Below are 23,222 nucleotides of genomic sequence, written 5' to 3' on the forward strand. Positions count from 1 at the left end.
TCTTAACGGAAGAGGACACAAATAACTTCCCAGAAATGCTAGGGAACCAAGGGTCTAGTGAGAAGGAGGAATTAAAGGAAATTAGTATTAGTAAAAAAATAGTGCTGGAGAAATTAATGGGACTGAAAGCTGATGAATCCCCAGGGCCTGATAATCTGCATCCCAGAGTACTAAAAGAGGTAGCCATGGAAATAGTGGATACATTGGTTGTCATCTTCCAAAATTCTATAGATTATGGAACAGTTCCTACAGGTTGGAGGGTGGCAAATGTAACCCCATTATTTAAAAAAGGAAGGAGAGAGAAAACAGGGAACTACAGACCGGTTAGCCTAACATCAGTAGTAGGGAAAATGCTAGAGTCTATTATAAAGGATGTGATAACAGGACACTTAGAAAATATCAATGGGATTAGACAAAGTCAACATAGATTTATGAAAGGGAAATCGTGTTTGACAAACCTACTGGAGTTTTTTGAGGATGCAACTGGTAGAAGAGATAAGGGAGAACCAGTGGATGTGGTGTATTTGGATTTTCAGAAGGCCTTTGATAAAGTCCCTCATATGAGGTTAGTGTGCAAAATTAAAGCCATGGGATTGGGGTTAATATACTGGCATGGATTGAAAATTGGTTAACAGACAGGAAAGAGAGAGTAGGAGTAAATGGGTCTTTTTCGGGATGGCAGGCGGTGACTAGTGGGGTACCGCAGGGATCAGTGCTTGGGCCCCAGCTATTCACAATATATATCAATGACTTGGATGAGTGGTTTATAGACCTCCAAACAGTAAGGCAGAGGTTGGGGATGGCATTAAAAGAGAAATTAAAGAAGCGTGCAATAAGGGCACAGCAGTCATCATGGGTGACTTTAATCTACATATAGATTGGGCCAACCAAATGAGTAACAATACTGTGGAGGATGAATTCCTGGAGTGTTTACGGGATGGTTTCCTGGACCAATATGTTGAGGAACCAACCAGAGATCAGGCCATCTTAGACTGGGTATTATGTAACGAGAAAGGATTAATTAGCAATCTTGTTGTAAGAGGCCCCTTGGGTCGGAGCGATCATAATATGATCGAATTCTTCATTAAGATGGAGAATGAAGTAGTTGAGTTGGAGACTAGGGTCCTCAATTTAAATAAAGGAAACTATGATGGTCTGAGGAGCGAGTTGGGTAGGATTGATTGGGGAATGGCACTCAAAGGGTTGACGGTGGATAGGCAATGGCAAACATTCAAAGACCGAATGGATGAACTACAGAATTTGTTCATCCCAGTTTGGCATAAAAATAAAACAAAAAAGGTGACCCAACCGTGGCTAACAAGGGAAATTAGGGATAGCATAAGGTCCAAGGAGAGGGCATATAAATTGGCCAGAAAAAGCAATAATCCTGAGGATTGGGAGCAGTTTAGGATTCAACAAAGGAGGACAAAGGGATTAATTAAGAAAGGGAAAATAGAATATGAGAGTAAGCTCGCAGAGAACATAAAAATTGACTGTAAAAGCTTTTATAGATATGTGAAGAGAAAAAGATTGGTGAAGTCAAGCGTAGATCCCTTGCAGTCAGAATCGGGGGAATTTATAATGGGGAACAAAGAAATGGCAGACCAACTAAATACATATTTTGGTTCTGTCTTCACAAAGGAGGACACAAATAACCTCCCAGAGATGCCGGGGAACATAGGGTCTGATGAAAGGGTGGAACTGAAAGAAATCAGTATTTGTAGGGAAATGGTGTTAGGAAAATTGATGGGACTGAAGGCCGATAAATCCCCAGGGCCTGATAATCTACATCCCAGGGTACTTAAGGAAGTGGCCCTAGAAATAGTAGATGCATTGCTGGTCATCTTCCAGAACTCGATAGACTCTGGAACGGTACCCATGGATTGGCGGGTAGCTAATGTTACCCCACTATTCAAAAAAGGTGGTAGAGAAAAGGTGGGTAAGCTTGACATCGGTAGTGGGGAAAATGCTAGAGTCCATTATAAAAGATGTAAGAGCAGAGCACTTGGAAAGCAGTGACTGGATCGGACAAAGTCAACATGGATTTACAAAAGGTAAATCATGCTTGACTAATCTACTGGAATTTTTTGAGGATGTAACTGGTAAAATAGATAAGGGAGGACCAGTGGATGTGGTGTATTTGGACTTTCAGAAGGCTTTCGATAAGGTCCCGCATAAGAGATTAGCGTGCAAAATTAAGGCACATGGATTGGGGGCAAGGTATTGACTTGGATAGAGAACTGGTTGGCGGACAGAAAGCAAAGAGTTGGAATAAACGGGTCGTTTTCCGAGTGGCAGGCAGTGACTAGTGGGGTACCGCAAGGATCGGTCTTAGGACCCCAGCTGTTCACAATATATATTAATGATCTGGACGAGGGAATTGGATGTAATATCTCCAAATTTGCAGATGACACAAAGCTGGGTGGGAGGGTATGCTGTGAGGAGGATGTTGTGAAACTCCAGCACGATTTGGACAGGTTGGGTGATTGGGCAGAAACATGGCAAATGCACTATAATGTGAATAAATGTGAGGTTATCCACTTTGGTGGCAAAAACAGCAAGGCAAATTATTATTTGAATGGTAATAGATTGGGAGAAGGGGAAGTGCAAAGAGACCTGGGTGTTCTTGTGCACCAGTCGCTGAAGGTAAGCATGCAGGTGCAGCAGGCGGTTAAGAAGGCAAATGGTATCTTGGCCTTCGTAGCGAGAGGGTTCGAGTACAAGAACAAGGATGTCTTGCTGCAGTTGTACAGGGCCTTGGTGAGACCACACCTTGAGTATTGTGTGCAGTTTTGGTCGCCTTACCTGAGGAAGGACGTTCTTGCCATGGCAGGAGTGCAGCGAAGATTCACCAGGCTGATACCTGGGATGGCAGGAATGACGTATGAGGAGAGATTGTGTTGATTGGGCTTATACTCACTGGAGTTTAGAAGATTGAGAGGGGATCTCATCGAAACCTATAAAATTCTGTTAGGCCTGGACAGACTAGATGCAGGAAGGATGTTTCTGATGGCCGGGGAGTCCAGAACCAGGGGTCATAGTCTAAGGATAAGGGGTAAGCCATTTAGGACTGAAATGAGGAGGAATTTCTTCACCCAGAGAGTGGTGAACCTGTGGAATTCTCTGCCACAGAGGGCGGTGGAGGCCAGTTCATTAAGTATATTCAAGAAAGAGTTGGATATATTTCTTAAGGCTAAAGGGATATGGGGAGAAGGCAGGGACCAGGTACTGAATTTGGATGATCAGCCATGATCTCATTGAATGGTGGAGCAGGCTCGAAGGGCCGAATGTCCTACTCCTGCTCCTATCTTCTATGTTTCTATGTGAACCAAATGTAATATTTCCAAGTTTGCTGACGACACCACGAAACTAGGTGGAATTGTGAGTTGTGAGGAGGATGCAAAGAGGGTTCAAGGCGATTTAGACCAGTTGAGTGAGTGGGCAAATACATGGCAGATGCAGTATAACGTGGATAAATGTGAAGTTATCCACTTCGGTAGGAAAAACAGAAAGGCAGAGTATTATTTAAATGGTGATAGATTGGGAAATGTTGATGTACAAAGGGACCTGGGTGTCCTTGTACACCAGTCACTGAAAGCAAACATGCAGGTGCAGCAAACAGTTAGGAAGGCAAATGGTATGTTGGCCTTCATTGCAAGAGGATTTGAGTACAGGAGCAAGGATGCCTTACTACAGTTATACAGGGTCTTGGTGAGACCACACCTGGAGTACTGTGTGCCGTTTTGGTCTCCTTACCTAATAAAGGATATACTTGCCATAGAGGGAGTGCAGCGAAGGTTCACCAGACTGATTCCTGGGATGGCAGGACAGTCGTATGAGGAGAGATTGGTCGATTAGGCCTGTATTCACTAGAGTTTAGAAGAATGAGAGGGAATCTGACAGGGCTAGACAGACTGGATGCAGGGAGGATGTTTCCCCTAGCTGGGGGGTCTAGAACGAGGGGTCACGGTCTTAGGATACGGGGTAGGACATTTAGGACTGAGATGAGGAGAAATTTCTTCACTCAGAGGGAGGTGAACCTGTGGAATTCTCTACCACAGAAGGCTGTGGCGGCAAAGTCACTGAATATATTTAAGAAGGAGATAGATAGATTTCTAGACACAAAAGGCATCAAGGGGTATGGGGAGAGAGTGGGAATATGGTATTGAGATAGAGGATCAGCCATGATCATATTGAATGGCGGAGCAGGCTCAAAGGGCCGAATGGCATACTCCTGCTCCTATTTTTCTATGTTTCTATGTTAAAGGCAAGCTAAACATTTGCATGGGGAGAAAGAAGCTCTTAATGGAACAGATAATTTTTTTTGTCAAATTAACCCTAGTGCAGTTTTTAATGCTTGAAGTGTAGAAGATGAATGAAGGCATGCCAAGGAGATCAGTTGGTACCACAGTTGGACTGTCTGTAACTACTATTATGCCACCAACAATATCTACAGGCCCTGGCACACCTACCTAGAAATGAGCAAAGTGAAAGGCCTCTGCAGGCTTTGGACCAGCACAGAGACAGTTGTAGAACTGTGTCATCTGCTGTAGGCACATCTGCAGATAATCCCCATCACAGAAGCAGCAATGCCAGTGATAGTTGAGGCCACCATTATTTAACTGTTCTGCCTTTGCTTCCTTCCAGGCTAGCATAAAGGGATCATCTGCATCAACTAAGTATTTGGTTAATTGCGCAGCAGGGTCACCAGCAGCACTTCCATCTGCTTTCCCACTGAACATCATTTACAAAAAAATTAGGAAGTTCAAATGGTCATTCCTGGAATCTATGGGGCTATTCTGCTATCCTGCATTGTGTGTCACTAACTGAACATACACCTTGTAGCTAGCTTGTGTTGGAGTCATTAGTTGTGTAAGGCACCATTAAGATTTCAATGCAACAGCAATAACATTTATATACATCACCTTTAAGTAGACAAGCATCCCAAGACGATTCACAGAGGCGTAATCAGACAAAAATGGATGCTGAACCAAAGAGTGAGCTATTAGGAGGGGGCGACCAAACGTGTGGCCAGAGGGGTGGGTTTTAATGAAGTCTTGAAAGAGGAGGGGAACGTGAAGAGCCATAGACGTTTAGGGAGGGGGTTCTAGATGGCTGAAGGCATATCCGCTAATGGTGGGGCGAAGTGAATGCGGGATGCACATGAGGCCAGAATTTTAGAAACACAGAGGGCTTGGAGGGTTGTAAAGCTGAAGGAGGTTACAGAGATATGGTGGGGCGAGGCAATGGAGGTACCTGTACAAGAGGATGAGATTTTAAAAACAGAGTGTTGATGGACCGGGATGGGAGCCAATGTAGGTCAGTGAGTACAGGGGTAATGGATGAGCAGGACTTGGTGCGGATTGGGATATGGGAAGCAGAGTTTTGGATGAGCTCAGTTTTATGGAGGCTGGAAGAAGGGAGGCCAGGCCAGGAGAGCATTGGAATAGTCAAGTCTGGAGGTAACAAAAGCATGGATGAAGGATTCAGCAGCAGATAAGGTGAGGTAGAGGTGGAGATGGGGGATGCTATGGAGATGGAAGTGGTCTTTGTGATGGAGAGGATTTGGAGTCAGAAGCTCAGCTTGGAGTTGAATAGAATACTGAGGTTGCGAACAGTCCGGTTCAACCTGACAGTGGCTGGGGGATGGAATCAGTGGCAAGGGTACAGAGTTTGTGTCGGGGGCCAAATACAACAGCTTTAGCCTTCCCAGTGTTGTGTTAGAGGAAATTGCAGCTCAGCCTAGACTGGATGTTGGACAAGCTTCCAATATAGAGGCAGTGAAGGGGTCAAGAGCGGAGGTGCAGATGTAGAGATGGGTGTTGGCAGCACACATGTGGAAGCTGACCCCAAGTCTGCGAATGAGGTTGCCAAGGTGTCGCATGTAGATGAGCAAGGGGGTTGGGGGGAGGGGGAGGGGGCGGGAGCAAGGGCAGATCCTTGGAGGTCTCCAGTGGTAACAATTTGGGGGGCTGAAAGAGAATTTTTTAAAAATTCATTCACGTGATGTGGGCATCGCTGAACAATTATTGCCCATCCCTAATTGCCCTTGAGAAGGTGGTGGTGAGCCGTCTTCTTGAACTGCTGCAGTCAATGTGGTGAAGGTGTTCACACAGTGCTGTTAGGCAGGGAGTTCTAGGATTTTGACCCAGCGTCGATGAAGGAACGGCGATATACTTCCAAGTCAGGATAGTGTGTGACTTGGAGGTGGTGGTGTTCCCATGCACCTGTTGCCCTTGTCCTTCTAGGTGGTAGAGGTCACGGGTTTGGGACGTGCTGTCGAAGAAGCCTTGGTGAGTTGCTACAGTGCATCTTGTAGATGGTGCACACTGCAGTCGCAGTACGCCAGTGGTGGAGGGAGTGAATGTTTAAGGTGGTGGATGGGGTGCCAATCAAGCGAGCTGCTTTGCCCTGGATGTTGTCGAGCTTCTTGAGTGTTGTTGGAGCTACAATCATTCAGGCAAGTGGAGAGTATTCCATCACACTCCTGACTTATGCCTTATAGATGGTGGAAAGGCTTTGGGGAGTCAGGAGGTGAATCACTTGTTGCAGAATACCCAGCCTCTGATCTGCTCTTGTAGCCACTGTATTTATGTGGCTGGTCCAGTTAAGTTTCTGGTCAATGGTGACCCCCAGGATGTTGATGGTGGCGGATTGGATGATGGTAATGACCTTAAATGTCAAGGGGTGGTGGTTAGACTCTCACTTGTTACAGATGGTCATTGCCTGGCACTTGTGTGGTGTGAATGTTACTTACCACTTATCGGTATAAGCCTGAATGTCGTCCAGGTCTTGCTGCATGTGGGCACGGACTGCTTCATTATCTGAGGAGTTGCGAATGGAACTGAACACAGCGGACATCCCCACTTCTGACCTTATGATGGAGGGAAAGTCATTGATGAAGCAGTTGAAGGTAGTTGGGCCTAGGACACTGCCCTGAAGAACTCCTGCAGCGATGTCCTGGGGCTGAGATGATTGGCCTCCAACAACCATCTTCCTTTGTGCTAGGTATGACTCTAGCCAGTGGAGAGTTTCCTCCCTGATACACATTGACTTCAATTTTACTAGGGCTCCTTGATGCCTTGATGTCAAGGGCAGTCACTCTCACCTCACCTCTGGAATTTAGTTCTTTGGCCATGATTGGACCAAGACTGTAATGAGGTCTGGAAAAAAATTGCTGTCCTTTTCTTTGGGAGTCCAGGTGGGCCCCACTTCTTCCAGTGGGTGGCAAGGTTCTCCTAGTGTCATCTGGCCTCCCTCCACTGACCTTCCATGGGTTCCTTCTGAGGGCCAGGAATGACATGAAAACCCCTCCTCCTGTCCCCGCCCTCGTATATAGGCCTCACTCCCAAAAGGCCCTCATGGAAACTCCCACGTTAGGTCAGTTCCTGCTGTATCCTAGTTCTTCTGGTACACGTCTGCTGAAGTTAGGGTTGCCAACCCTCCAGGTTTGCCCTGGAGTCTCCAGGAATGAAAGATTAATCTCCTGGACACTGCCGTGAGTAACCAGGAAGAAAATCATAGGAGCATCAAAAAAATTGTTTTTTTTACATCTTCTTTGAACACTTTTGCTTATTAGTTATAAAAATGTTGGAAATGTGAAAAAATGCCTATTTGAATAAGCAGGGCAGTTGGAGGCCAGAGGTCATGTGATGGCACCTCCAGGAATACATCAACCAGAGTTGAGAACCCTAGCTGAATATCTGGCAGCTTTGGACTGATATCCACACATATACACTTCCAGCAGATGTTGCTCCATAGCAAGCAGGAATGGGGGAACCTTGGCCAATTTTTCCCTCCCTAATCTGAGGCCAATTGTAATGTCCCTACTGCCTCTCTGGCTGAGAACAGCTGCATACATGCCAACCTGGAAAACTCACAAAAACTGAACAATAGCTTCAATAATGCTGTCATAACCTCAAAAACAGCCCTAAATATGTATAATGACACATAGTTACACTGAAAAAGCAACGTGGAAGAGGCTTGTTATAACTATGGTGTCAGCTGCAGCTTGTGGGTGACAATCCCAGTGCAGTACTGAGGGAGTGCTGCACTGTCAGAGGTGCTGTCTTTCAGATGAGACGTTAAATCGAGGCGCCATTTGCCCTCTCAGATGGGCCTAGCAGACCCCATGGCACTATTTTGAAGAACAAGGGGGTTCTTCCCGGTGTCCTGGCCAATATTTATCCCTCAACCAACATCACAAAAAATGCAATTTATCTAGTTGCTGTTTGTGGGACTTGCTGTGCGCAAAATGGCTGCTGTGTTTCCTACATTACGACAGTGACTATACTTCAAAAGTACTTAATTGACTGTAAAGTGCTTTGGAACGTCCTGAGCTCGTGAAAAGTGCTATATAAATGCAAATATTTCTTTCTTTCTTTAACTGCAGTTATATCCTAAATTCTAACATTTGTTTGGCAGAAGACTATCTTCTTCGGTCCCAAAATTTTCTACAAGTTACAACTGCTTACACTTGGCCATAATATATTCAAAGTTATTGTTATTATAATGAAAAATACAAATACATTGTTAGTATTATTTTTTAAACATTTCACAGTGTGCACACTGGCAGCCCATCCTCACACTGGATTGCCATATAACCGCATTGGTATATTGGATCACATAATAAGCTTCAACAACATCATTGAAGGATATACTTGTCATTGAAGGTTCACCAGACTGGTTCCTGGGATGGGGGGATTGTCTGATGAGGAGAGATTGAGTAAACTAGGCCTATATTCTCTAGAGTTTAGAAGAATGAGAGGCGATCTCATTGAAATATATAAAATTCTTACAGGGCTTGACAGGGTAGATGCTGAGAGATTGTTTCCCCTGGCTGGGGAGTCTAGAACCAGGGGTCACAGTCTCAGAATAAGGGGTTGGCCATTTAGGACTGATTTGAGGAGAAATTTCTTCACTCAGAGGGTGGTGAATCTTTGGAATTCTCTACCCCAGAGGGCTGTGGGGGCTCAGTCGTTGAGTATATTTAAGACAGAGATCGATAGGTTTTTGGATATTAAGGGAATCAAGGGATATGGGGATCAGGCAGGAAAGTGGAGTTGAGGTAGAAGATCAGCCATGATCTTATTGAATGTCGGAGCAGGCTCGAGAGGCCAAATGGCCTACTCCTGCTCCTATTTCTTATGTTTTTATGTTCTTATCAACAACTTGTATTTATATAGTACCTTTAACAAGGCACTTCACAGGAACGTAATCAGACAAATAAATTTATACTGAGCCGAAAATAGAGACAGCACTAGAGGTGACCAAATCCTTGGTCAAAGAGGTAGGTTTTAAGGAGCGTCTTAAAGAAGTGAGGTAGAGAGATTTAGGGAGAGAATTCCAGAGCTGATGGCATGGTCGCCAATGGAGGAGCGAAGGAAGTCAAGGATGAACAAAAGGCCAGAATTGGAGGAACGCGGAGTTCTCAGAGGTTTGTAGGGCTGGCAGGGGTTACAGTGATAGGGAGGGGCGAGTCCATGGAGGGATTTGAACACAAGGATGAGAATTTTAAAATTGAGGCCAGGAGCCAATGTAGGTCTAACGAGCACAATAGCTCTCTTTTTATATAAAGCACAGAGAGACATCTCAGAAAATTTCACAATGCAGGGAAAGGATATTGGCTCAGAAAATAAAGATGTAGAATCAGTCTGGGTGGAGCTAAGAAGCACCAAGGGGCAGAAAACATTGGTGGGAACTGTCTATCAGCCTCCAAACAGTAGTGGTAATGTAGGGGATGGCATCAAACAGGAAATTAGAGATGCATGTAACAAGGGTACTACAGTAATCATGGGTGACTTTAATCTACATATAGACTGGCCAAACCAAATGAGCAATAATACTGTGGAGGATGAATTGCTGGAGTGTGTACGAGATGGTATTTTAGACCAGTACGTTGAGGAGCCAACTAGGGAACAGGCTATCCTAGATTGGGTATTGTGCAATGAGAAGGGGTTAATTAATAATCTTGTTGTGCAGGGTCCTTTAGGGAAGAGTGAACATAACATGATAGAATTCTTCATTAAGATGGAAAGTGAAGAAGTCCAATCTGAACCTAGGATCCTAAATATAAACAAAGGAAACTATGAAGGTATGAGGAGTGAGTTGGCTATGATAGATTGGGGAGCTTCATTAAAAGGCATGACGGTGGATAGGCAATGGATAACATGTAAGGAACGAATGCATGAATTGCAAGTTATACATTCCTTTTTGCCGCAAAAACACAAAAGGAAAAGCGGCCCAACCATGGCTAACAAAAGAAATTAAGGATAGTATTAGATCCAAAGAGGAGTCATATAAAGTTGCCAGAAAAAGTAGCAAGCCTAAGGATTGGGAGCAGTTTAGAGTTCAGCAAAAAAGGACCGAGATTAATTAAGAAGGGAAAAATAGAGTATGAGAGTAAACTTGCAAGGAACATAAAAGCGGATTATAAAAACTTCTACAAGTATGTAAAAAGAAAAAGATTAGTGAAGACAAATGTAGGTCCCTTACAGTCAGAAACGGGAGAATTTATAATGGGGAACAAGGAAATGGCAGAGCAATTAAACAAATACTTTGGTTCTGTCTTCACAGAAGAGGACACAAATAACTTCCCAGAAATGCTAGGAAACCAAGGGTCCAGTGAGAAGGAGGAATTAAAGGAAATTAGTATTAGTAAAAAAATAGTGCTGGAGAAATTAATGGGACTGAAAGCTGATAAATCCCCAGGGCCTGATAATCTGCATCCCAGAGTACTAAAAGAGGTAGCCATGGAAATAGTGGATGCATTGGTTGTCATCTTCCAAAATTCTATAGATTAGGGAACAGTTCCTGCAGATTGGAGGGTGGCAAATGTAACCCCACTATTTAAAAAAGGAAGGAGAGAGAAAACAGGGAACTACAGACCGGTTAGCCTAACATCAGTAGTAGGGAAAATGCTAGAGTCTATTATAAAGGATGTGATAATAGGACACTTAGAAAATATCAACGGGATTAGACAAAGTCAACATGGATTTATGAAAGGGAAATCGTGTTTGACAAACCTACTGGAGTTTTTGGGGATGTAACTGGTAGAATAGACATTGGAGAACCAGTGGATGTGGTGTATTTGGATTTTCAGAAGGCCTTTGATAAAGTCCCACATAAGAGGTTAGTGTGCAAAACTAAAGCACATGGGATGGGGGGTAATATACTGGCATGGATTGAAAATTGGTTAACAGACAGGAAACAGAGAGTAGGAATAAATGGGTCTTTTTTGGGGTGGCAGGCGGTGACTAGTGGGGTACCGCAGGGATCAGTGCTTGGGCCACAGCTATTCACAATATATATCAATGATTTGGATGAGGGAACCAAATGTAATATTTCCAAGTTTGCTGATGACACAAAACTAGGTGGAATTGTGAGTTGTGAGGAGGATGCAAAGAGGCTTCAAGGCAATTTAGACAAGTTGAGTGAGTGGGCAAATACATGGCAGATGCAGTATAACGTGGATAAATGTGAAGTTATCCACTTCGGTAGGAAAGACAGAAAGGTAGAGTATTATTTATATAGTGATAGATTGGGAAATGTTGATGTACAAAGGGACCTGGGTGTCCTTGTACACCAGTCACTGAAAGCAAACATGCAGGTGCAGCAAGCAGTTAGGAAGGCAAATGGTATGTTGGCCTTCATTGCAAGAGGATTTGAGTACAGGAGCAAGGATGTCTTACTACAGTTATACAGGGCCTTGGTGAGACCACACCTGGAGTACTGTGTGCAGTTTTGGTCTCCTTACCTAAGAAAGGATGTACTTGCCATAGAGGGAGTGCAGTGAAGGTTCACCAGACTGATTCCTGGGATGGCAGGACTGTCGTATGAGGAGAGATTGCGTCGAGTAGGTCTGTATTCACTAGAGTTTAGAAGAATGAGAGGGGATCTCGTGGAAACGTATAAAATTCTGATAGGGCTAGATAGACTGGATGCAGGGAGGATGTTTCCCCTAGCTATGGGGGTCTAGAATTATGGGTCACAGTCTCAGGATACGGGATAGGACATTTAGGACCGAGATGAAGAGAAATTTCTTCACTCAGAGGGAGGTGAACCTGTGGAATTCTCTACCACAGACAGCTGTGGAGGCCAAGTCACTGAATATATTTAAGAAGGCGATAGATAGATTTCTAAACACAAATGGCATCAAGGGGTATGGGGAGAGAGCGGGAATATGGTATTGAGATAGAGGATCAGCCATGATTATATTGAATGGCGGAGCAGGCTCGAAGGGCTGAATTGCCTACTCCTGCTCCTATTTTTCTATGTTTCTATGTTTCTAAGTCAGTTGCTGGCTGAGCAAATGGGAAAATAGGATAACAAAAAGATTGGAGTAGTCACAGAGTGTTTTTGAGGAGGTAGCTAAGTCAGCAGATGAGGGTAATTCAGCAGATGTAGGTAATTCTTGCATTTTCATAAAGCACTTGGTGAAGTATTTCATGTATGACCAACAGGAAAGGTGAAGGCTCTTTGAATATAGAACAGATTTGGTGTGATTCCACAATCTGGCACTTGCAGGGAATGCAGGTTGGCAAATTGCGAGTGTGCAGCACACAATTTTACATCTGCATGGGTGGAAAAATCACAGCTGTGTGCCTGTAATTTCCTGGTCTGTGGTCCCTGTGACCACTGCTGGTAGTACTATATTGCAGAATCACGGCTAACGTCTAGATGGAATCAGAATTTGCTAACAGCAGAAGACAGACAGTGGTAATAAATGGAGAATTCTCTGCCTGCTAAAAAGTATCCAGTGGTTTTCCACTGGGACAAAAGCAAAATAGTGCGGATCCTGGAAATTTGAAATAAAAACAGAAAATGCTGGCAGTTCAGGCAGCATCTGTGGAGAGAGAAACAGAGTTAACGTTTCAGGTCGATGACCCTTCGTCAGAACTGGAAAAAGTTGGAGATGTAACAGGTTTTAAGCAAGTGCAGAAGCTGGGAAAGGAGGGAGGGGAGGAAAGAACAAAAGGGAGGGTCTGTGATAGGGTGGAAGGCAGGAGAGGTTAAAAGACAAAAGGGATGATGGTGCAAGGCAAAAGGAGATGGTAATAGGTCAAGTTAATTATGCTTCATTGTAAAATGGGCATCTGACCCAAACCAGCCTGGTTCCTGCCAGGTGGGTTAATTTAAAATTACCCCCATGGTGTCCATAGTAACATCAAATTTGGAGAGCTAAGAATAGAGACGTCAGAGAGACTTGACCCATTTATACAGATGGGTTGTAACATGGCAGCTTGATTTCAATATGGATAAATGCAAGATAATGCAAATATGAAAATGGAACAGTAAACACATGTATAACAGGATAGGCTCCTATTTTGCACGGTCTGATGGAATATGGAATTGGGTGAAGCCTGCTGCCATAGGGATACATCATCAAGGGCCAGGGAGGACACCACTAATACTACAATACCACAAGGACTACAGCAGGTCAAGGAGAGGGCCCATCACCACATTCTCAGCGCAACCACACATGGGTAATAAATGTTGTCTTGCCAGTGCCGCCCACATCCTGAGCACAGGGACATGAACAATTTTTTTTTACATATATATTTAAATTAAAGTGGTAAAGTGAGCAGAAATAATGGAAAACAAACTGTGGTGCTCACTCATTATGGAAGGTGTCCAGTGATCTGGCAATCCACGGGCAGAGATGGGAAAAGGAAAATCATTTGGGAGTAGCCATCAAGGCCATGGTATTTATGGCTTTCCCGGAAAATTGCCCTAATTGTAAACAGACCGAGTTGCAACCCTTAAAACATCGATAAAGTCCTAAAATCCCGTGAAATAAAAATGGAATTTGACTTATTCAGTCACCTTAAATCAGTGGCTCTGGCATTCATTGATCATAACCTGAAATGATCTGGTCAAGGTGAACCAGTATCAATAAGGCAAATCAGACACTAGATTGCATCTGGAGGGCACTGGATTACAAGTCTGAACAAGTTATGTTGATGAATAGTGATACCAGTTCTGGAATATGACATGCAGTATTGGTCACTATACCTCAAAAAGGTTATAGATAGCTGACATTGTTAACAGTTCTCTCTCAGGTACTGTCCTCCTCTCCCTCAAATCTACCATCATCACCCGCTCCTCAAAAAACCAACCCTTGACTCCTCCGTCCTTGCAAACTACCACCCCACCTCCAACCTTTTCCTCTCAAAGTCCTTGAATGTGTTGTCGCCTCCCAAATCTGTGCCCCTCTTTCCTGCAGCTTCATGTTTGAATCCCTCCAATCAGATTTCCGCCCTTGCCACAGTACCAAAACAGCTCTCATCAAAATCACAAATGACATCCTTTGTGACTGTGACAAAGGTAAACTATCCCTCCTCATCCTTCTCGACTTGTCTGCAACCTTTGACACGGTTGACCACTCCATCCTTCTCCCATGCCTCTCCACCGTTGTCCAGCTTGGTGGGACTGCACTCGCCTGGTTCCATTCTTAGCATTCTAATCATAGTCAGTGAATCACCTGAAATGGCTTCTCTTCCCGCTCCCACATCGTTACCTCTGGTGTCCCCCAAGGATCTATCCTTGGCCCCCTCCCATTTCTCATCTACATGCTGCCCCTTGGCAAAATCATCTGAAAAGACAACGTCAGTTTCCACATATACGCTGACGACACCCAGCTCTACCTCACTACCACTTCTCTCAACCCCTCCACAGTCTCTAAATTGTCAGACTGCTTGTCTGACATCCAGTACTGGATGAGCAGAAATTTTCACCAATTAAATATTGGGAAGATCGAAGCCATTGTTTTCAATCCCCACCACAAACACCGTTCCCTAGCCACTGACTCCATCCCTCTCCCTAACATTTGTCTGAGGCTGAACCACACTGTTTGCAACCTTGGTGTCATATTTGACCCTGAAATGAGCTTCTGACCACATATCCATGGCATAGTTAAGACCGCCTATTTCCACCTCCGTAACATCGTCTATCTCCGACCCGCCTCAGCTCACTCACTGCTGAAACCCTCATCCATGCCTTTGTTACTGCTAGACTTGACTATTCCAATGCATTCCTGGCTGGCCTCCCATGTTCTACCCTACGTAAACTTGAGGTCATCCAAAACTCGGCTGCCCGTGTCCTAACTCGCACCAGGTCCCGTTCACCCATCACCCCCGTGCTTGCTGACCTACATCGGCTCCCAGTTGAGAAATGCCTCTATTTTAACATTTTCATCCTTGTTTTGAAATCCCTCCATGGCTTCGCCCCTCCCTATTTCTGTAATCTCCTCCAGCCCCACAACCACCCAAGATATCTGCGCTCCTCTAATTCCACCCTCTTGAGCATCCCTAATTATAATCGCTCCACCATTGGTGACTGTACCTTCTGTTGCCTAGGCCCTAAGCTCTGGAATTCCCTGCCTAAACCTCTCCGCCTCACTACCTCTCTTTCCTCCTTTAAGACGCTCCTTAAAACCTACCTCTTTGACCAAACTTTTGGTCACCTGTCCTAATTTTTCCTTATGTGGCTCGGTGTCAATTTTTTTTGTCTTATAACACTCCTGTGAAGCGCCTTGGGATGTTTTACTATGGTAAAGGCGCTATATAGATACAAGTAGTTGTTGTTGTTGTCGTCAGAGGGCACAAGTCTGAACAAGTTATGTTGATGAATAATGATACCAGTTCTGGAATATGACATGCAGTTTTGGTCACTATACCTCAAAAAGGTTATAGATATATTAAAAAGGGTTGGGGGGGGGGGGGGGGAGAGTGACTGGGATGACTCCAGGCCATAGTTATGAAGAAAGACTAATAAGACTACATTTATTTTTGCTGGAGAAGTAAGTACCAAGGAGAAGCATGATAAAAGTTTTCAAGATAATAAACAGTATAGATAAGGGTGAGTAATCAGGCTATTTAACTTGGACAATGATCATAGGGCTAATGGACATGAGTACAAACTTCACAAGCCTTGAGCAAGGTTAGAGTTTAGGAAACACTTTCCCACACAGAATAGTGAATGTGTGCAACAGTCCCAGAATGTAGTTGACCAACAGCTCCCTTTCAGCAAGCATTGTTTCTCCAAAGTTACTGTTACTGCTCCCTGCCACAAGCAACCCATCCCACGAACAACCCACGCTTGAGCCCTTCATCCTCTCCAACTACCCACCCATTTTTAGCCTCCCTTTATCCTCAAAGGTATGTTAGTGTGTCATTGCCACACAAGCTCCATGTTCACCTCTCCCAACACTCCCTATCCAAATCTCTCCAGCCCAGCTCCTACCCTGTCTACAACACCAATACCACTCTGGTCAAAGTCACCAGTGAAATTTCTTGTGCCTGCGACATCATGCATCATCCCTGCTTTTCTGCCTCAGCCTGCTCACTATGATTGATGTGCTTGACCATTGCATCTTCCTTCACCATCCATGGCACCACCTTCACTTTGTTCTACTCCTACCTGTCCCAGTGTGGCTAGCACATCTCCTACAGTGGTTTCCCCTTCCACCCTCGCATGGTCACCTCTGGAGTACCGCAACATTCCATCTTGGGCTCCCTCCTATTCCTCATCAACATGCTGACCCTCAGTGAAGTCCTCCTTAGGCATGGGGTCAATTTCCATAAATATGCTGCAAACATTCTGTTGCGTTTGCAAAGATAATCCAGAGGCCGTATGTAGAACTCAACTCATGTTGCTTTTAATGGCTGATGCAACCACACTCTTACAGGCAAAAGCAATCGAATACCTACATCCAATGTCAGACATAATATAACGATAACAGCACTATCAAACTTCATGTGCTCAGGCCAAGGCAATCGAGTACCTATCCCCAATGTCAGACATAACATTTCCTCCCCCCTCACAGAATTTCAAACATGAAATGTAGTGACAAAGTCCTGTAAGTGGCCAGGGCGAGAACGTGTACGAACAGGCCGAGGTGTGGACTGGTGAAGAGCAGGCTGAGGTGCGGACTGGTGAAGAGCAGGCCGAGGTGGGGACTGGTGAGGAGCAGGCCGAGGTGGGGACTGGTGAGGAGCAGGCCGAGGTGGGGACTGGTGAGGAGCAGGCCGAGGTGGGGACTGGTGAGGAGCAAACCGAGGTGGGGACTGGGGAGGTTTTGGCTGAGGCACAATATCTGCTTGAGGGTTGGCTGGCTGAGCCACATGTGCATCCCGCCACTCTGGGGGTAAGGCTTGGGGATTAGATCCATGTAATCCCGCATCAGGGGGTGCTGGCACCTTCCGAAGGTGGCTGGCATGCCACCGACGCCGTCAGTGAGGCAGAAAGTGGCTGGTCCAAGTTGACAGCTGATTTGGAGAGGGGAGGACCAGAATGAGGCCATCTTATTGTTGCGGTGAGGCCTGCGGTCTCTGACCCAATCAGAGACTGAGATGTTGGGCGCCTTGGCCCTCTTCGACTGGTCGAAGCGGAGTTTCATCTTCTCCTGCTGTCTAGCAACTGTGGTTTGAGCCCGTGGAGCAGGGCTCTGAGCTAGCGAGGGGCGGAGCCTGCCAAGGGGCAGCATGAGCTAACGGCCTAGCATGAGGGATGCGGGTGAGACCCCTGTAGTGGAATGCTGGGAGGCTCTGTAGTGCAGCAGTGTGTGGAGGAGGGCCTTGTCAAACGCACACCCCTGGGATAGGTGTGCTCTGAGGCCATTTTTCAGTGTCTGGTTAAAACGCTTCACCCCCCCATTTGACTCGGGGTGGTAGTGTGTGTATGTGACGGATGCCCTTGCTCTCAAGGTAAGAAGAGAGTTCCAAAGAGACCATTTGGGGGCCATTGTCTGTGGTGATGGCCTTTGGATGCCCCCAGCGGGAGAAGAGGGACTCAAGGATATCGATGATGACCTGAGAGGTGACGGAGCCCACGGCAGTGACCTCTGGCCATTTTGAGTGCAGGTCATAGGTCACCACTAGGAACCGTTGATGGTGGGGGACACCATGGATCTCCCTGCAGACGTCCAGCTGCAGGTGCTCCCAGGGCTGAGAGGGCCAGGCAAGGGGTTGCAGGGCTGGAGGAGCTTGGTGGCCAGTCTTGCCACTTACAAGGCAGGCTGCACAGTCCTTGACCAGGGCCTCGATTTCCCTGTCGATACCCGACCACCACACTAGGTCTCGGCATCGTTGTTTGGGCTTCACTATGCCCAAGTGGCCCTCGTGCGCCATGGATAAAACACGCGCACGAAGGGCACTTGGGACCACAATGCTGAGCCCACATGCAACACAGGAGTCATTCCAGCAGGAGAGCTCCTCTTTAACTCTGGAGTAGGCAGACAGTTCCTCAGGCACCTTGCGAGGCCAGCCATCTCTGATGAAGGTGCACAGCTGGGAGAGGGCCGGATCCTGTTCAGAGGCCTCTTTGAGCTCCTGGAGAGAGACTGTGGTTTGGAGAGGCGTGTGCAGCATCTGGACGATATCCTGTTCCACATGTTCAAGCCCGATGAGTCGGGCTGGGGCAGAGACAGTGCGGGAGAGCAGATCTGCAACAACATTGTCACGTCCTGGTGTGAACTGGAGACTGAAATCGTATTGGCGGAGGCGGTCAGACCAGCGGTGTAGACGCAGTGGTCTGTGGCCCATGCCGGATGTCGACAGCAGGGCAGTGAGAGCCTGGTGATCGGTTCGCAGGGTGAAGGCACGGCCATACGTGTACAGGTGCCACCGCTCACATGCCCAGATGCACGCCAACGCCTCACGCTCGCCTACTGAGTACTTCTGTTCAGTGGGGCTAAGGGCTCGGGAGGCAAAGGCGATTGGTTTCTCCACTCCATTCTGTATCTGCGATAACACTGCCCCCACAGCTGCAGCGGACGCATCGCAGGTGACGAGGGTGGAGCTGGCGACGTCAAAGTGAGCCAACACTGGAGGTGACGTGAGCTGCGATTTGAGGAGGCGAACAGCTTCCGTACAGGCTTGTGACCACACCCAGGGCTCATCTTTTCGCAGGAGCTGGCGCAGTGGGGCTGTGGTGGCTGAGTACTGGGGCAAAAACTTCAGGTAGTATCCAGTCATGGCAAGGAAGGAGGCAACCTGTGCTGCAGAGCTGGGTTCTGGGCTGCTGTGAATGGCATCCACGTTTGACCGGAGTGGGGATATACCGTCAGCCGACAACCAAAACCCCACAAATTCGATCTCTGAAACAGCAAAGACACACTTTTCGCCATTCAGTGTGAGCTTGTGTTTTGCTAGAGCCATGAAAACTCTGTGAAGGCGTTCGTCGTGAGTGGAGGTCGAGGGCCCATGCACGACGATGTCATCCAGGTAGATGGCCACCCCAGGAATGCCTGCGAGCACAGAGGACATCACCTTTTGGAAGCAGCTGGGTGCAGAGCTAAGTCCAAATGGCATCCTGGTGTACCGAAAGATGCCAGCATGTGTCACAAAAGCAGTGAGGTCCCTGCTGCTGGGGTGGAGGGCAACCTGTAGATAGCCCTGTCGAAGGTCCAGTTTCGAGAACAGGATGGAATCATAGAACTGCGCTGTGAGTTCCTCTGACGTGGGCAGTGGATATTTGTCAGGGATTACGGCCTTATTCACTGCTCGAAGATCGACAGAGACGCGTAGACCGCCTGACTTTTTCATTGCGACCACCAGGTTGGAGACCCATGGGGAGGCATCAACTGGTTTGATGATGCCAGCTTCCAGTAGCTGCTTTAGTTCAGCTGTGACCCCGTCACAGAGAGCAAGCAGGATGCGGTGCAGTGGCTGAATGACAGGGGTAACGGTGGAGTCAACCATTGGCTGATGGGTGAAGGCAGTCAGGCAGCCCAGACCCTTGAAGAGTGCTGGCTATGTTTGACACCATGGTGGGGCGACGTGCAGAATCGCAGACCCGCCGGTGTCCAAGAGAGAAAAACCCAGGTCAGTGAAAAGATCCAGTCCCATCAGGTTAGCTCCTTGGCGTGCCACATGAAAACAAAAATCTGGCAAAACTTTTGTTCCATAGCGTACAGTGAGATTGACTGAGCCCACTAGTCCAATTTTCGAATTACCATACCCGCAAAGGGCAGTGGAGGGCGCAGAGAGTGGCAGGGAGCTGAAAAAATGTTTGAATGTGTCCACATTCAGCAGTGAGACGCTGGCACCGGTATCCAACAACAGAGGGATGCACACATCATTCAGGTTAATTGTGCATGGCTTGAAAGCCACTACTGGCTCAGAGCTCACGTTGTGAATTATAGGCCAACTGCTTGAGGACTGAGAGTGTTCATTTGTAGCAACAGGGGCAGAGCGGCAGACATTGGCAAAGTGATTTTGTTTTCCACAATTGCGACAGGCTTGGCCGCGCGCGGGGCAATTCTGCGCTCTGGTAGCATGTGAACGAGAGCCGCAGTTTCCACACTGTTGCCGCGGTAGCGCGCGTTGCTGCCGTCGCGCGAGCATTACAGTGTCAGAGCTGTCGGGGCTGTGGGTGCTGCCACTGGGTGAGTGTACTAGTTTCGCTGCACATTCGGCTGCAGACTCCACTTGAAAGGCAATGTTAACTGCCTGTGACAACGGCAGATCGTCGGACTCGAGTAACAGTCTTTCACGCACTCTCACGTTGTTGGTGTGCTCTATTAGTTGATCACGCACCATCTTGTCTTGTAGTGCACCGAACTTGCATGAGCTAGCTAACCCCCTCAAATTAGCCACGTATTGATGCACAGACTCGCCGGGGAGTTGGTGACGCTGTCTAAAAATGAATCGCCGCAGGAGGGCACTTTGTGGGGCAGAGAAGTGTGTGCTTAACAGAGCCACAGCCACATCATACATTTGAATTGAGTCTGCTGTGCATAATATCCCAAGAACACGCTGGCCCTCCGCTCCGAAGCAATGGTATAACAGTGCCTTTTTCCGTGCTGCCTCTCACATTTTCTAGTCCGAGAGCGATGAGGTAGGTTTCAAAGGGCTGTAACCAGCGAACCCATGGGATTGGGGGCTCACCGGGTAGTGCAAGGAAGGGAGGAGGTGGTGGAAGAGAGATTTCAGCCATCCTCATTGCCAAATGCTGTGTTTGCAAAGATAATCCAGAGGCCGTATGTAGAACTCAACTCATGTTGCTTTTAATGGCTGATGCAACCACACTCTTACAGGCAAAAGCAATCGAATACCTATATCCAATGTCAGACATAATATAACAATAACAGCACTATCAAACTTTATGTGCTCAGGCCAAGGCAATCGAGTACCTATCCCCAATGTCAGACATAACACATTCAGCTCTACCTCTCTGCCACTACCCTTGACTCCAGTGTGCTGTCTGACTGCTTGTAGCAATTCAAGTCATGAATGAGGCAGAACTTTAACTTCCACCAAAACCTCCACACTCTAGCTTCTACCTTCATTCTCTTCCCTGGCTACTCTGTGATAATAGATTGGCGGTTAGGATCAGATCAGCCATGATCTTATTGAATGGCGGAGCAGGCTCGAGGGGCCAATTGGCCTACTCCTGCTCCTATTTCTTATGTTCTTATGTTCTTACTCACTCATTCAACTGTACACTACCTCAGTGTCTTTGACTCTAAAGTGAGCTTCAAACCCCATATACCATCTATCAACAACACTGTCAATATCTCACCCCCACCATGCTGAAAATCTCACCCAAGCCATCATCACAACTAGGTTCGACTTCTCCAACACTCCATGCCAGCTTTTCATGCTCCACCCTAGACAATTTGTTCAAAAAGCTGCTATTTGGATCCTATCCTATTCCCTAGATTCTAGAATGTTCCTCACGGATTGGAAGGTAGCAAATGTAACCCCGCTATTCAAGAAAGGAGGGAGAGAGAAAACAACGAATGATAGATCAGTTAACCTGACATCAATAGTAGGGAAAATGCTAGAATCTATTATTAGGGACGTGGTAACAGGGCACTTAGAAAATCATAAGATTGGGCAGAGTCAACATGGATTTGTGAAAGGGAAATTGTGTTTGACAAATCTGTTAGAGTTTTTTGAGGTTGTAACGAACAGGGTAGATAAGGGGGAACCAGTGCATGTAATGTATTTGGATTTTCAAAAAGCATTTGGTAAGGTGCCACACAAGAGGTTATTACACAAAATTATGACTCATGGGATTTTGGGGTAATATATTAGCATGGATTGAGGATTGGTTAACAGACAGAAAACAGAGAGTAGGCATAAATGGGTCATTTTTGGGTTGGCAGTCTGTAACTAGTTGGGTACCACAAGGATCAGTTCTTGGGCCTCAGCTATTTACAATCTATGTCAATGACTTAAATGAGGGGACTAAGTCTAATATATCCAAGTTTGCTGACGATACAAAGCTAGGTGGGAAAGTAAGTTGTGAGGAGGACGCAAAGAAGCTGCAAAGGGATATAAACAGGTTAAGTGAGTGGGCAAGAACATGGCAGATGGAATATAATGTGGAGAAATGTGAAGTTATCCGCTTTGGTAGGAGAAATAGAAAAGCAGAATATTTTTTAAACGGTGAGAAATTTGGATATGTTGGTATTCAGAGGGATTTGGGTGTCTTTGTACACGAATCATAGAAAGTTGCAGGTACAGCAAGCAATTAGGAAAGCAAATGGTATTTTAGCCTTTTTTACAAAAGGATTGGAGTATAAGAGTAAAGAAGTATTATTACAATTATATAGGGCCTTGGTGAGACCACACCTAGAATACTGTGTACAGTTTTGGTCTCCTTACCTAAGGAAGGATATACTTGCCATAGAGGGAGTGCAACAGAGGTTCACCAGCCTGATTCCTAGGATGGGGGGATTGTCCTATAGGGAGAGATTGAGTAGACTAGGCCTATATTCCCTAGAGTTTAGAAGAATGAGAGGTGATCTAATTGAAACATACAAAATTCTTACAGAGCTTGACAGGGTAAATGCTGGGATGATGTTTCCCCTGGCTGGGGAGTCTAGAACCAGGAATCACAGTCTCAGAATAAGGGGCCGGCCATTTAGAACTGAGATGAGAAGAAATTTCTTTGCTCAGAGGGTGGTGAATCTTTGGAATTCTCTACCCACGGGCTGTGGAGGCTCAGTCGTTGAGTATATTCAAGACTGAGATTGATAGATTTTTTAACACTAAGGGAATCAAGGGATATGGAGATTGGGCAGGAAAGTGGAGATGAGGTAGAGGATCAGCCATGATCTTATTGAATGACGGAGCAGACTTGGAGGGCCAAATGGCCTACTCCTGCTCCTATTTCTTATGTTCTTATGAAGTCCTATTCCCCTTATCACATTTGTCGTTGCCAAACTCCATTTGCCTCCAGTTCCCCAACACATTGTGGCTGATTTTAACTAA

The sequence above is a fragment of the Somniosus microcephalus genome, chromosome 2 (genome assembly GCF_052327205.1).
Source record: "Somniosus microcephalus isolate GS21.2 chromosome 2, FLI_Smic_1.0, whole genome shotgun sequence".
In the NCBI taxonomy this organism is placed as follows: Eukaryota; Metazoa; Chordata; class Chondrichthyes; order Squaliformes; family Somniosidae; genus Somniosus; species Somniosus microcephalus.